This window comes from Chiloscyllium plagiosum, unplaced genomic scaffold (assembly GCF_037043375.1).
Source record: "Chiloscyllium plagiosum isolate Xiang-an unplaced genomic scaffold, Cpla_swu_hap1 HiC_scaffold_30, whole genome shotgun sequence".
Classification (NCBI taxonomy): Eukaryota; Metazoa; Chordata; class Chondrichthyes; order Orectolobiformes; family Hemiscylliidae; genus Chiloscyllium; species Chiloscyllium plagiosum.
Window position 1 is genome coordinate 18,135,636 of NW_028270168.1, and position 14,969 is coordinate 18,150,604.

The window sequence follows — 14,969 nt, forward strand, 5'->3', positions numbered from 1 at the left end:
ACCCTTTGGACTAACTAGTCCATGCCAACCAGATATTCTAAATTAACCTAATCCCATTTGGCACATATCCCTCTAAACCCTTCCTATTCATATACCCATCTGGATGCCCTTTAAATGTTATAATTTTACAAGCCTCCACCACTTCCTGTGGCAGTTCATTCCACGTACGCACCACCCTCTGTGTGAAAAAGTTGCTCCTTAGTTGCTTTTAAATCTTTCCCCTCTCATCCCAAACCTACGCCCTCTAGTTTTGGACTGCCCCACCCTGGAGAAAAGACAGAACATTGAACAGTACAGCACAGGAATAGGCCCTTCAGCCCATGATGTTGTGCCAAACATGATACCAAATTAAACTAATCCCCTCTGCCATCTTGACTATTCACCCTGTCTATACCCCTCATGATTTTATAAACTTCTATGAAGTCACCCCTTAGCCTCCAACACTCCAGAGAAAATAGCCCCAGCCAATTCAGTCTATCCCTATAGTTCAAACCTTCTGACTAGAACCCACAACCCTCTATCTCAGAGACAAGAGCATAAGAGGTATAGATAGTAAGTTTGCAGATGACACCAAAATTGGAGGTGTAGTGGACAGCGAAGAAGGTTATCTCAGATTACCAGATCTGACCAGATGGGCCAATGGGCTAAGAAGTGGCAGATGGAGTTTAATTTAGATAAATGTGAGATGCTGCATTTTAGGAAAGCAAATCTTAGCAGGACTTATACACTTAATAGTAAGGTCTTCGGGAGTGTTGCTGAACAAAGAGACCTTGGAGTGCAGGTTCATGGCTCTTTGAAAGTGGAGACTCAGGTAGATAGGATAGTGAAGAAGGCATTTTGTATGCTATCCTTTATTGGTCAGAGTATTGAGTACAGGAGTTGGGAGGTCTTGTTGCAGCTGTACAGGACATTGGTTAAGCCACTGTTGGAATATTGAGTGCAATTCTGGTCTCCTTCCTATCGGAAAGATGTTGTGAAATTTGAAAGGGTTCAGAAAAGATGTACAAGGGTGTTGCCAGGGTTGGAGGATTTGAGGTATAGGGAGCAGTTGAAAAGGCTGGGGCTGTTTTCCCTGGAGTGCCAGAGGCTGAGGGGCGACCTTATAGAGGTTTACAAAATTATGATGTGCATGGGGTGGGGCAGTCCAGAACTAGAGGGCATAGGTTTAGGGTGAGAGAGGAAAGATATAAAAGAGACCTAAGGGGCAACCTTTTCACGCAGAGGGTGGTATGTGTATGGAATGAGCTGCCAGAGGAAATGGTGGAGGTTAGTACAATTGCAACATTTACAAGGCATCTGAAGGGGTATATGAATAGGAAGGGTTTGGATGGATATGGGGTAGGTTCTGGCAGGTGTGAATAGATTGGGTTGGGATATCTGGTCAGCATAGACAAGTTGGATTGAAGGGTCTGTTTCCGTGCTGTACATCTCTATGACTCTTTGACTCTTAAGTTTGCTGGCTCTGATTTAAATCTGAAAATGAAAATGGTTTTGGTTTTTGGAGGTTTACTTTAAATATAAATTGTTTTTTACCAATATTGATTGGCGGCAGAATCCTCTCACCTTGAAAGATTGTGAATGTTTTCTGCAGGTCCTATGGTCTTTTTAATAAGAGGAGCAGAGCATGCAGGAACTCTCATGCACACCAAGCTAAATTTTGCTTTGTCTAGTCCGAGATGTCATCCAGACATTTCTGGCCAAGCATCCAGCAGATTTTCTGGGAAAACTATCTCAGTTTCTGTTGACCATGTTGTGAGGTCATACCTTTCAGAGAGAGAGCAAATAGTGGAGGCATAGAAATTAAAGAGTCAAACAGAGCCAAATCCACTTTTGTCAAATCCATTGTTCCAGCAGCCTCCAATGAGCAAGCCAAAAGACTGCTTAATATAAGCAAGAGATGAATATCAGAGCAGAAAAATACCGAAGTTACAATAATCTTGAGAAAGCAGTTAAATTTATTAAACACTGCAATTCAGAGTAATCTTTACAATTGTGGAGTTAACAAGGTGCCTTACATATAATTCCTTTCAGTTGTAACACTCATCATTCCCTGTTTAGTTTCTAACCAACAGTTTTCTGAACTTGTATGTTGACCATGTAAATTCTTGCAAATCTACAACTAGTTAATCTATAAATGCATTCTTCCCATTCCCTTCCTCCACTGCTCCCCTTGCTGTCTACGTGTTACTGTAGATGAATGCTGAGATTTTCCACTGAAGCCTGTTTCATTATGACTGGCATGAGAGAGAGGGGGCCATCCCCAGCCCTTGGATATCTCCTGGCCCTGGCTAATGGAACAATCCAGTCATTTTGCAACAGGTTGTCTACCATGTCGAGAGGCGTGTGGTGAGATGTATAGAAATCAGACAAATGCAGAATCGCATCAGTCCCTCCTTATGCATCTTGTCCCATTCTCACAGTCATTGAATTCATTGGAGCTAAGTGTTGATAAGAAGCCAGACTCGGATGTTCAGGGAATATGGGTTTGAATCCCATGGTAGGTGAAATGATGAAATTTGAATTCAACAAAAATCTGTAATTGATTGTTGTAAAAACTCATCTGTTTCACTAATGTCCTTTAGGCAAGGAAATGTAATTGTCCTTACATGTGACTCAAGACCCCCAGCAAAATGTGTTATGATACAGGTAAACCCCCCCCCACTAATGTAAACTTGCAATGCAGAAATTATTTCACTCGTGCTATAATCTATTAAAATTCAAGAGCCAAGGATTCCCAAAAGTCACTATTTAAAGTAAAAATTAACAACTTTATTTTTTAAAAGTGTAACAGAGAATAATTAATTAACAACTATTTACAACTCCTTTCCCTAACCTATCTTTTACCTTCATAATACCTCTCTCTTAAGAAAAAGTGAACCATCATAATGACAAGATGACTTCATTTTTTTTTATTCTTTAAACATATTACCCTAACATACAGATAACTTTAATCTAAGTACACCTTAACTTCTTCCCATATACCTGTGTGTAATATTTATATTATATGTATATGAAAAACATTGAATAAATACAAATCTCATCTAAACTTTTATCAGTTAAATCCGCGATAATGCATCTGCGATTACACTCTTCTGACCCGCAACATATACGATTTTTAAATTAAAAGTCTGTAACATAAAGCTCCAATGAAATAGTCTCATATTCTTGTCTTTAAAGCATTCTAAGAAGGTAAGAGGATTATGATCCGTGTATACAACTGTCTCCGACATATTGTTCGTGACATATACATTAAAATGTTGTAAGGCTAGTACCAAACTTAATAGTATTTTTTGAATAGTGGAGTATTTCCTCTGGTAATTGTTGAGTTTCTTCGAAAAGTAACCAACTGGCAGTTCAATCCCAACCCCATCTTCCTGTAGCAGTACAGCTCTAACTCCTATGCCACTAGCATCGATGGTGACTTTAAAAGGTTTTGAAAACTTTGGTGTAGCTAAAACTGGTTTATTGGTTAATATGGCTTTCAAATGGTCGAATGCCTTCTGAAATTGTTCTGTCCACCAAAACTTTGTGTTCTTCTTCAGCAAATCAGTTAACGGTGCCACTACACTGCTGAAGTTTGGAATGCACTTCCGATATAATCCGCTGAGTCCTAAGAATCGAAGCATCTCTTTCTTCAAGGTTGGTTATGGAAATTCTTTGGTGGCCTTCGTCTTTGTGTTCCATGGGGTCAACCTTAAATGACCTATGTTATGTCCCAAGAACATTTTGGGGCAGCACGGTGACTCAGTGGTTAGCACTGCTGCCTCACAGCACCAGGGACCCGGGTTAGATTCCTGCCTCAGACGACTGTCTGTGTGGGATTTGCACATTCTCCCCGTGTCTGCGTGGGTTTCTTCTGCATGCTCTGGTTTCCTCCCACAATCCAAAGATGTGCAGGCGAGGTGAATTGGCTATACTAAATTGCCCATAGTGTTAGGTACATGAGTCTGGGGTAACTATAGGGTAGGGGAATGGGTCTGGGTGGGTTACTGTTTGGAGGGTCAGTGTGGACTTGTTGGGCCAAAGGGCCTGTTTCCACACTGTAAGGAATCTAATCTAATCTAAAACGTCACATCTGCTTTTGCGAATTCAATATTGTTTAAGTTTATTACCAGCTTTGCTTCTTGTAGTTGTTCAAAGAGCTCTGCCAACTGTACCAAGTGATCTTTCCAGGACTTACTAAAGATTACTACATCATCCAATAGACTGCAGAGCTGGTTAACCTAGCCACAACTCTGTTCATGAGTCTTCGGAATGTGGCGTGTCATTTTCATTCCAAAGGGCATCACTTTAAATTAATGTAGCCCATTTGGGGTTACCAACGCAGACATTTCTTTTGCTGTCTCTGATAAAGGTACCTGCCAGTAACCATGCATTAAGTCCAACTTGGTGATGTAACTGGCTTGTCCAACTTTCTTGATACAGTCCTCCAATCTCAGAATTAGATATGAGCCCAATTTTGTAACAGCATTGACTTTCCGATAATCAATGCAGAATCCTTGAGTCCTGTCCGGTTTGGGAACTAAGACGATCAGCAAACTCCACTCGCTCTGGCTTGGTTCGATGATGTCCTCATCAAGCATGGCCTCCACCTCCATCTGGACCTGTCTGGCTTTGAAAGGATTAAGCCGATAGGGATGTTGTTTTATTGGAGCAGTATTCCCTACATCTATGTTATGTACAATAGCATTAGTCCTCCCCATCTAATTCTTACATATGTCTTTATACTGCAGTAACAAACCTTTCAACTGCGTTCTATGCTCATGAGACAGATTGTTTACTAACCTATCCTACTCCTCATGGACTTCTTCATTTTTTAATCTATTTTGAGGTACATCAAAACCCACATCATCTGGATTTGATTCCTCACGCTGCAGGGCAATACCTGTTTCTCCAGTTCTTTCTCTCTAATATAATACGGTTTCAACATGTTCACATGATATACCTGATACTTTTTTTTTCTATCTGGCATTTTTACTAGGTGGTTCACCTGACTCAACTTTTTCTCAGTTTGGTAGGGACCACTAAACTTGGCTTTGAAGGGATCACCTATTGCTGGTAACAGTACTAATACGTCATCCCCTCTGGAAAATGTCCAAGTCTCAGAGCTTTTATCTACCACCTGTTTCATTCTATGCTGTGCCCTCCTTAGGTGCTGTTTAGCTGTCTTACCTGCTCGATTTAATCTTTCCATCACCTCTGATACATAATCTAAGTGTGAGATCTCCGACTTTGGTCCTGTCAATTTTTCTTCAATTAATTTCAAAGGGCCTCTCACTTCATGCCCAAATATTTACTCAAACAGATTGAACTGAGTAGATTCATTTGGGCCATCTCTAATGACAAACAATACGAATGAGATATCTTTATCCCAATCATTTGGGTAATCCTGACAGTATGCTCTCAACATGGTCTTCAAGGTCTGATGCCACCTTTCTAAGCTCCCTGGGATTCAGGGTGATAGGCACTGGATTTAAAGTGCTGTATACCTAAGCTATCCATAACCTGCTTAAACAGCCTAGCAGTAAAATGTGACCCTTTTCCGACTGAATCTCTCTGGGTAGACCATACCATGTGAAGAAAGCTACTAACTCCGCTACTACTCTTTTTGCCTTGATACGCTGTAATGGAATTGCCTCCAGTAATCTGGTAGACACATCCATCATGGTTAACAAGTACTGGTTCCCATTTTTAGTTCTTGGGAGGGGACTTAGAAAATCAATTATAACCCACATGAAAGGTTCTTCAAATGTGGGAATTGGTAACAAAGGTGCAGGTTCTATTACCACCTGTGGCCTACCTACCATTTGGCATGTATGATACGTATGGTAAAAGTTAACCACATCCTTGTGCATTCCAGGCCAATAAAAATATTTTTGTACCTTAGACTGAGTCTTTTGCACCCCTAGGTGACCTCCTACAGGTAGTTCATGTGCTACCCGTATCACATCCTGTCTGTATGCTACCAGCTACACAATCTGGTGCACTTCGGCCCATTTCTCCTCTGCTCTAACCTGCCGTGGTCTCCATTTTCGTCTTAGGATTCTATCTTTCAGATAATAACCGTCCACAATATTCTCTGCATCCTTTTCATAGTACGCATCCACATATATATCTTTTATTGTCTTGTCTTGCTGTTGCAAGTCTCTTAGCCTTTCTGGACTAAACACTTCTGTCTAACCCTCTGCCTGTTCAGGTATTTCCTGCACCATTTGCAGGGTGTCCGCTAATTGAACCTCAACTCCTTCATCTTTCTCTTTACTTTTCGCTTTGTGCTGTGACTTATGATAGTGGGATCTGGTTACTACAGTCTGGGAAAATACCAGGATATTTCTGTTGTAACTCCTCAGTTTCTTGGCCTTCCTTGGGCTTCATCACAACAAGGGGTGTCACTCCCACCTTAGATCCTGTCAAATTATTCCCAAGAACAAACTGAATTCCTGTCAATCACTCCCACTGTAACTTCCCAGTCTTGAGGTGGCACTCCAACCTGATCTTACATAGGGGAACGCTAAATTTCTGTCCAGCTAACCCACAAATTACCACACTCTTGGGTATCAGATCAGAAAGAGTGCATATTTGCTCATCCCATACTATCAGCGACTGGTTAGATCCTGTATCTCTCAAAATTGTAATTTCTTGTCCTTCTCACCCGTTCTTTCTGAGTAAACGTTATCCACAGAGGTGAATTCTTTCTACAGATCATGTACTAACTCCATACCCAACCCCTGCCGAGGCTGTGCACTCTCCTGCAGCTCCTTGGCCCTTCTTGGGTTCTCTTTTACTACCTTCACTAATGCCACTGGCTTAGCTTCTTTTACCACATCTTTTCCCACTGTGCCTTTCTTTAATGATCAGCACTGTGACTTTACGTGTCCCACTTTACCACAGTGGAAACACCTGAACCCATTCACCTCCTTTCCACCCTCTTGGGCTTCTTTTTTAACCTGTGGTAAACTCTTACCAGTGTTCTCTACTCTTTGTATCGTAGTGTAGGATCTCCCCTTCTCCCAACTTCTATCCCTTACAGGATCAAATTCTAGCTGAAAACTTGTCTTATGCACCAACATGTATTCATCTGCTAATTCTGATGCCCTTCTCGCTTCCTGAACTTTCTGTTCCTCCACGTGAATTCTTACCATCTCTGGAAGTGAGTTTTTAAACTCCTCCAGTAGAATAATCTCTCTTGGAGCCTCCAAGTTCTTATCTCTTTTTAAGGCGTACATCCATCTATCAAAGTGACTGTTTAATTCTTTCGAACTCAATATAAGTCTGATCTGGTTCCCTCTTTATATTTCTGAATCGCTGTCAATATGCTTCTGGTACCAATTCATAAACACTTAAAATAGCCTGTTTAACCTTTTCATAATCTGTTGACCCTTCATTTGACAGCAATGACAAATACCTCATTAGCTCTGCCTACCAGTTTAGTCTGAACTAGCAGTACCCATAAATCGTCGAATCACTTCATCTGCCTAGCCAATTTTTCAAATGAAATAGAGAAGGATTCAACATCTTTCTCATCAAAATGTGGCAAAGTTTTGACATATTTGTATATCACTACCTTCTCTTTTAATCTCCATCCTGTTAACTTGACTTTGCTAAGTTGCAACTTCTCAAATTCATTTTCTCTCTCTTTTTGCTCACCTAAAAACATTCTCTCTCTTTCTTTTTCCTCTCTCTCTTTCTTCTCTCTCTTTGCTCAGCTAAGAACCTTCTCTCTCTCTTTTTCCTTTCCCTCTCTTCTCTCCCACCCCCCGCCTTTGGTTAACTTCTAACTCCATTTTCCTCAATTGTAATTTTAGTTTTTCTACCTGTACTGCACTTGTCTGTTTCTCTGACACACCTCAGTGTTTGAGTAATTCCCTTACAATTTCAGGTTCATTTTTGCCCTTGGTTAAACCCAAATCTAATTTACTTGCTAATTCTAAAAGTGTGGCCTTTTTCCTTCCTTCTAAACTTTCTTGGCAAATTTGAGAATTATCATCAAATCCCAGAACCTCTTTAGCAATTTTAAGAGCCATTTCTCTCACTTTTAATTTAATCAACCACAAGCCACCGAAATTAAACAAATTGTCTCACCTACATTTTATTTCAAGATCTAGGACACTAACCTGCAAATGCTTAAATCTGCTGGGATTTTCGTACCCCCAAATCTATTCAAATCTGTCTAAACTAGTTCACATCTGGGATGAAAACCCCCAAATTGTTACGACATGGGTAAACCGCTCCCTCCCCCGCTAATTTAAACCTGCAATGCAGAAATGATTTAACCCATACTGTAATCTGTTAAAATTCGAGAGCCAAGGAACTATTCCTAAAAGTCAATATTTAACATAAAAATTAACAATTATTTGTTTAAAGTCTAACAGAGAATAATTAATTAATAACTATTTACAACTCCTTTCTCTAACCTATCTTTTACCTTCATAACATATGGTCGCCTCTAAACTGCCCTCTAAAATTGCCTGGCAAGCCATTTATTTCCAGGGCAATTAGAGATGGGCAAAAACTATTGATCCAACTAGCAACACCCACATCACTGAATAAACTTTTTAAAAGTTGCTTTACAATGATCAATGCCATTATGCCCCACATTGCTTTCCTGCTCATGTTTGTTTTCACTTTTTTGTACCTGAGGACACTGACATCTGCAGAAGTTTTAAACCCCACACCCAGCTGTTCATACACCCAACCCTTACACAACCAACTTGCCAAGGGAAAAATTACTTCATTCCATCATTGTCGCCATAATGTGGTTGAGTCTGATGACCTGTTTCTTGGTCCACCTGCAGCAGGTGTTCGTAGATTTTCTGGAATTGATTGTGTCTAATACAAGAATAATATTCATTGTTCACTTGTATCTGAATCTTCACCGTTTCCACCACCAGGTCCGATTCACATTGACCATAAAATCTCCTGGTTCCTGTCCATTCACTGATCGTAAGATACTTGCCCGTTTTCCGAACTTCCAGCTATTGTAGGAAAGGCCCTTGGTCTCCTGTATCAACAAGTCAAATGTTCAGATAACTGAGGGATTGTACCAGTTAGAATTGTGGTGCAGTGGTAGTGTTCCTAGTGCTGATCTGGGAGGCCTGGGTTCCAGTCCAGGCTTGAGGTGTGTAATAACATCTCTGAACAGGTTGTTTAGAAAAACAGGTTACATTTTTAAAAATTAGTTACAAAGCCAAGCCATCTTTTAGATGAGATCATAAACCAAGGATTCACATATGAGATGATTATATATACTTCAAAGTTTATTACATGTGAAATATTAGCATGTATATTCAGCACCTCCTTTCTGCTCCATCCCTAATTCCAAAAAACAAAGAAAATTACAGCACAGGAACAGGTCCTTTGGCCCTCCAACCCTGCGCCGATCCAGATCCTCTATCTAAACCTGTCATCTATTATCTAAGGATCTGAATCCTTCTGCTCCCTGCCCATTCATGTATCTATCTCAATACATCTTAAATGATGCTATTGTGCCTGCCTCTACCTCCTCCACCAGCAATGTGTTCCAAGTACCCACTGACCTTTGTGTAAAGAGCTTTCCACGTATATCTTCCTTAAACTTTTCCCGTTTCACCTTGAACTTGTAACCCCTAGTAATTGAGTGCCCCACTCTGGGAAAAAGCTTCTTGCTATCCACCCTGTCTATACCTCTCAGGATTTTGTACATGTCAATCAGGTATCCCCTCAACCTCCATATTTCTAATGAAAATAATCCTAATCTACTCAACCTCTCTTCATAGCTAGCACCCTCCATACCAGGCAACATCCTGCTGAACTTCCTCTGCACCCTCTCCAAAGCATCCACATCCTTCTGGTAATGTGGCAACCAGAGCTGTACACAGTATTCCAAATGGGGCCAAACCAATGTCCTATACAACTATAACATGACCTGCCAACTCTTGTACTCAATACCCCGTCCGATGAAGGAAAGCATGCTGTATGCCTTTTTGACCATTCTATCAACCTGTTTTGCCATCTTCAGGATACAAAGGACCTGAACACGCAGATCTCTCTGTACATCAAATTTTCCCAAGGCTTTTCCATTTACTGTATAGTTTTCTCTAAAATTGGATCTTCCAAAATGCATTACTTTGCATTTGCCTAGATTGAATTCCATCTGCCATTTCTCCGCTCAGCTCTCCAATCTATCTATATGCTGCTGCATTCTCTGACAGTCCCCTTAAGTATCTGCTACTCCAGCAATCTTAGTGTCATCTGCAAACTTGCTAGTCAGACCACCTCTACCTTCTTCTAGATCATTTATGTGTATCACAAACAATGTGGTTCCAGCACAGATCCTTGTGGGACATCACTGGTCACAGTTCTCCATTTTGAGAAATTCCTTTCCACGACTACTCTCTGTCTCCTGTTGCCCAGGCAGTCCTCGATCCATCGAAGCTGGTACATCCTGGACCCCATGTGACTTCACTTTCTCCTTTAGCCTATCATGGGGACCCTTATCAAATGCCCTACTGAAGTCCATGTATATGACATCTACAGTCCTTCTCTCATCAATTAACTTTGTCACTTCCTCAAAGAATTCTATTAAGTTGGTAAGACATGACTTTCCCTGCACAAAACCATGCTTTCTATCACTGACAAGCCAATTTTCTTCCAAATGTAAATAGATCCTATCCCTCGGTATCTTCTCCAGCAGCTTCCCTACCACTGATGTCAGGCTCATCAGTCTATAATTACCTTGGATTATCCTTGCTACCCTTCTTAAACAAGGGGATAACATTAGCAATTCTCTAGTCCTCTGGGACCTCACCCATGTTCAAGAATGCTGCAAAGATATCTGTTAAGGCCCAGCTATTTCCTCTCTTACTTCCCTCAGTAACCTAGGATAGATCCCATCTGGACCTGGGGACTTGTCCACTCTAATGCCTTTTAGAATACCCAACACTTCCTCTTGCCTTATGCCAACTTGTCCGTCTACTTAAGAATCTCACCCATTTTCTCTGACTCCACGCATAACTTTCCTCCTTTATCCTTGAATGGGCCAACCCTTTCTCCACCTTCTAAAATTCCAATTTAGACCTCTTACGTAACTCAATAGAGTGTAGTCATGAACTGCAAGGCAAAATGATTTCCAGAACAGTAATCCTCTAATAACGAATTAAAACAAACACGGGCAAGATTTTATCAAATCCAAGTTTAATTTGATTCATATAGTTGAATTAATTACATGTGTAATTGCAGGTGCTGCCACTAGGTGGCTGTGTGGAACTTCAGTCACAAGTGTACCAGGTCCAGGCTTTCAGCATTGCAAGGATTGAAAATCAAAATTACTCAACAGCTAAATTCTAGTTTTCAAAATGCTTCCATTTTACAGCATTTCCTTCGGCAACAAGTTTAGGATAATTAATTGGCTGGCAGGGGACTTAATTTGAGTTCACTTCACAGTGAGATTCCTGGAATTTTTCCCTCTTGAGAAAAGTTCCCATAAGGGCTCTGTAATTGAGAAGACACTTGAGAAATCAGAAAGAAGTCATTTCACTAAAGGCAAGATTAGGCATTTTCCTTAGTTCTGTTTGGCCATTTATAAGACACCATTCAGGACGAAACAGTCCATTTGACCGGCAGCCCAACCACTTACTTAACTGTTCATGTCTCCACCATAGGCACACCACATTGAATTATTTCTTTATTAGATGAACTGCAACAACGTGTTTGGCAACAAGTTTGGCAGCTTCTCCCAAATCTGTGCCCTTCAACTCCAAGAAGGACAAAAGCAGAAGTTGTATTGAACGATGTCACTCCAAGATCCCCTTCAAGTCACATAGCTTCCCAACTTGGATCTTTGTTGGTGCAAAGTGTGCAAGTGCTCTATGGTAAACATAGCATTGTCACCTGCTGTTTATGACAGACAAGACCAAAACATGAAGTGAAGAGAAATTTGATTGTTGTTACATAGACTGGCCATTAAACATCTGAATCTGCAGCTGTGAAACTTCTTCAAATCCCCACATGACTTTGAGTAACTCTGAATGTGGAATGGGATCACTGAGATACGCTGAGCATAGGCTGAAGTGAAGGATTAGTGATGTAACTGCTTAGAACTGGTTTAGAGACTCAGCCAATATACCAACATAAGTAATATTTAAAACAAAATGGCAATCTTAAGGGAGAATGTGTGCGTGTGTGTGTGTGTGTGTGTTTTGGTCTATCGTGGCCTCAGCTCCACTTACCTCAGCTCTCATGTAACCCTTAATTCCTTCACTGTTAAAAAAATCTATCTTAGATTTAAAAACATTTACTGAAGTAGCGTCAACTGCTTCACTGGGCAGGGAATTCCATAGATTCACAATCCTCTGGGTGAAGAAGTTCCTTCTCAATTCAGTCCTAAATTTTCTCCCCCTAATTTCCAGACAATGTCTTAGTTTCACCTGCCAGTGGAAACTATTTCTCTATGTCTATCTTGTCTATTTCCTTTATAGTTTCTATAAGATCCCCCCTCATTCTTCTAAATTCCAATGAATATAATCCGAGTTTACTTAGTCTCTCCTCAAAAGCCAACCCCCTCAACTCTGCAAAGAATCTGGTGAACATTCATGCCTTTGATCATCCACACGATTATTTAAATGTTATCTTCGTCAGCCATCCATCTTCCGTAAAACAAATCTTCGTTCAAACTATGATCTAAATGCCACCACTTCTTAATCACTGACCACCCTGAGTGTACACAAAGACTCACAATAACTCCTAATCTGGCAACAACACGATTTTGTTAAAAATCTGATCCTTTTTTTCGAATCCCCCCCTGGTCTTGTTGTGGATATTTCTGCAACTTGGCTAAACTAAAACTCTTCTGCAATCCTCGGAGCACCTCGGCCGGACCATTGTGGAACTCCCGCTGCAAACCTCTCCTCCTGTTTGGTCAAACCTTTGAGATGATGGAAATATCTGTATGGCTCCCTGACAAGTTTTATTTCATGGTTTTTGTGGCCAACACCCTGGATATGCTGCAGGTGCTGCAGAAATGCAAGTTGTTGTTGTAATTTGTATTCAACCGAGGACTAAGGGCAGTGACCGACTTCAGGAAACCGGAGTGGTCAGTGGCTGCAGCCTTTCCCAGTGCACAGACCCCCGTCCCCAGACACAGGCTGGACCCAGCTCTCCCTGACCTTGTGGGCCGTACACCTGGCGCTGTCCCTCCGTAACCAGCGCTGAGCACCGGGGAGGAAAATCGCCGAGGTCGGCGATAAAAATCCAGCGAGTCGGCGCTGCCCTGCTGTGTCAGGACCCCGGGATTGAGCATCGCCATCCCAGACTCAGCCCCTCGCAACAAGGGCTCAGGCAGAGGTCAGTCCACATGCACTCCCTCCTCGGGCACTAACCAGAACTTCGCCCTCAGGTAACCAGGCAACTGGAACCTAGCAACCACTAACCTTGCCCTCAGGTAACCAGGCAACTGGGAACCTAGCAACCCCCAGCACCTTGCCCTCAGGTAACCAGAACTTTGCCCTCAGGTAACCTGGCACAGAGGTAACTTGTCAGTTGGTAACCTGGCAACTGGGAACCTTGCAGACGGCAACCTGGCAGCCAGATAATATGGCAACTGCAAACCTGGTACCTAGGTAACCTGACAACTAGGAAACCTGAATCTGGATAACCTGATGAGAAGAGTTCAAGAATTAGATGCTGAATTTTGTCCTTAGGTGAAAGAACTGTAGGGGGGACAGCTGAATGTGGGCACGTGTGCGCTAGCTAAGCACACATTAAAGATAACATGGTAGGGGCGGCATGGTGGCTCAGTGCCAGGGACCTGGGTTCAATTCCAGCCTTGGGTGACTGTCTGTGTGGAGTTTGCACATTTCCCCGTGTCTGGGTGGTTCCTCTGGGTGCTCCAATTTCCTCCCACAATCCAAAGATGTGCAGGTTAGGTGAATTGGCCATGCTAAATTGCCCATAGTATAGGTTAGGTGCATTAGTTAGGGGAATTGGTCTGGGTGGGTTTCTCCTCAGAGTATCAGTGTGGACTAGTTGGGCCTAATGGCCTGTTTCCACAATGTATGGATTGTAAGAGGTTCTGTTAAGGGATTGTGAATAGCTGGGGAACTAAAGTAATAAGTGGAACCACCAACTTAATATATATGGAACTACTACTTAAGCTATTAGCAAATTGATATATTGTGAAGATCAGAGACTTGAAAAGATGGCTCAAAGAGTGACTTTGGAAAAATAGTTTCAGTTTATGGAACTACCATTGGTGAAGTGTTAGTAGGCATGGGCAGTACTTTATAGTTTAGCTTGACCATTCTTATTTTGTATCATCTATAGCAAACTAACAAAGTTCAGGAAGCTATTTTGAGACAAATTAAGTTGGAGTAACCATTTTTTATTCTATGTGAGGTATCTTATATTGGCCACATGTGTTAGTCATAAGATAACCAACAAATGCTTGGAACAGTACTTAATAACCTACAACTAATGGATCAATAACAAATTGGCAGTTAAATTAGAAAGACTGGTTATATTTTAAACTTTTCACTGTTAGTCTTTGAAAGCCACTAAATGACTGCAAGCCTATATGTCTCTAAAAGGAATGTACAATGCAGATAAGTGTTCCAACAATGAGACCTTCAGATCAACCGCAAAGGTGTAAAATGACCTTATGAAGAACCAAAATAAGTGAAACATCATTTGAAACTTTATCTAATTCTATACAATTCATTATTCATAAAGAGAAAGTATAAAACTGTATTGCATTCCAATTGAAAATAATGGGTGTGGGTGGAGTAAGTAATTAGGAATAAATTTAGATTAACTTCATAACAGAATTGACTAACTATGTTACAGCAGGTCCAACTCTGAAGAAAAGTAATGATCATTTTGGGATTGAAAACATAGGTTCAAGGAGTTTCTTTGCCAGCCAAGCACTAAAGACTCCCAAAGCAGAATTCCAAGTGAACTACTTTTAAAGAGGGAGTTCCACGAGGGTTACACCTCTA

General features: G+C 41.2%; 1 pseudogene; it reads right to left on the reverse strand.

The window, feature by feature from the left end:
• Positions 1-1,447: 1,447 nt before the first annotated feature.
• Positions 1,448-13,282, reverse strand: LOC148142150 (uncharacterized; annotated as a pseudogene).
• Between the last annotated feature and the right edge of the window lie 1,687 nt (positions 13,283-14,969).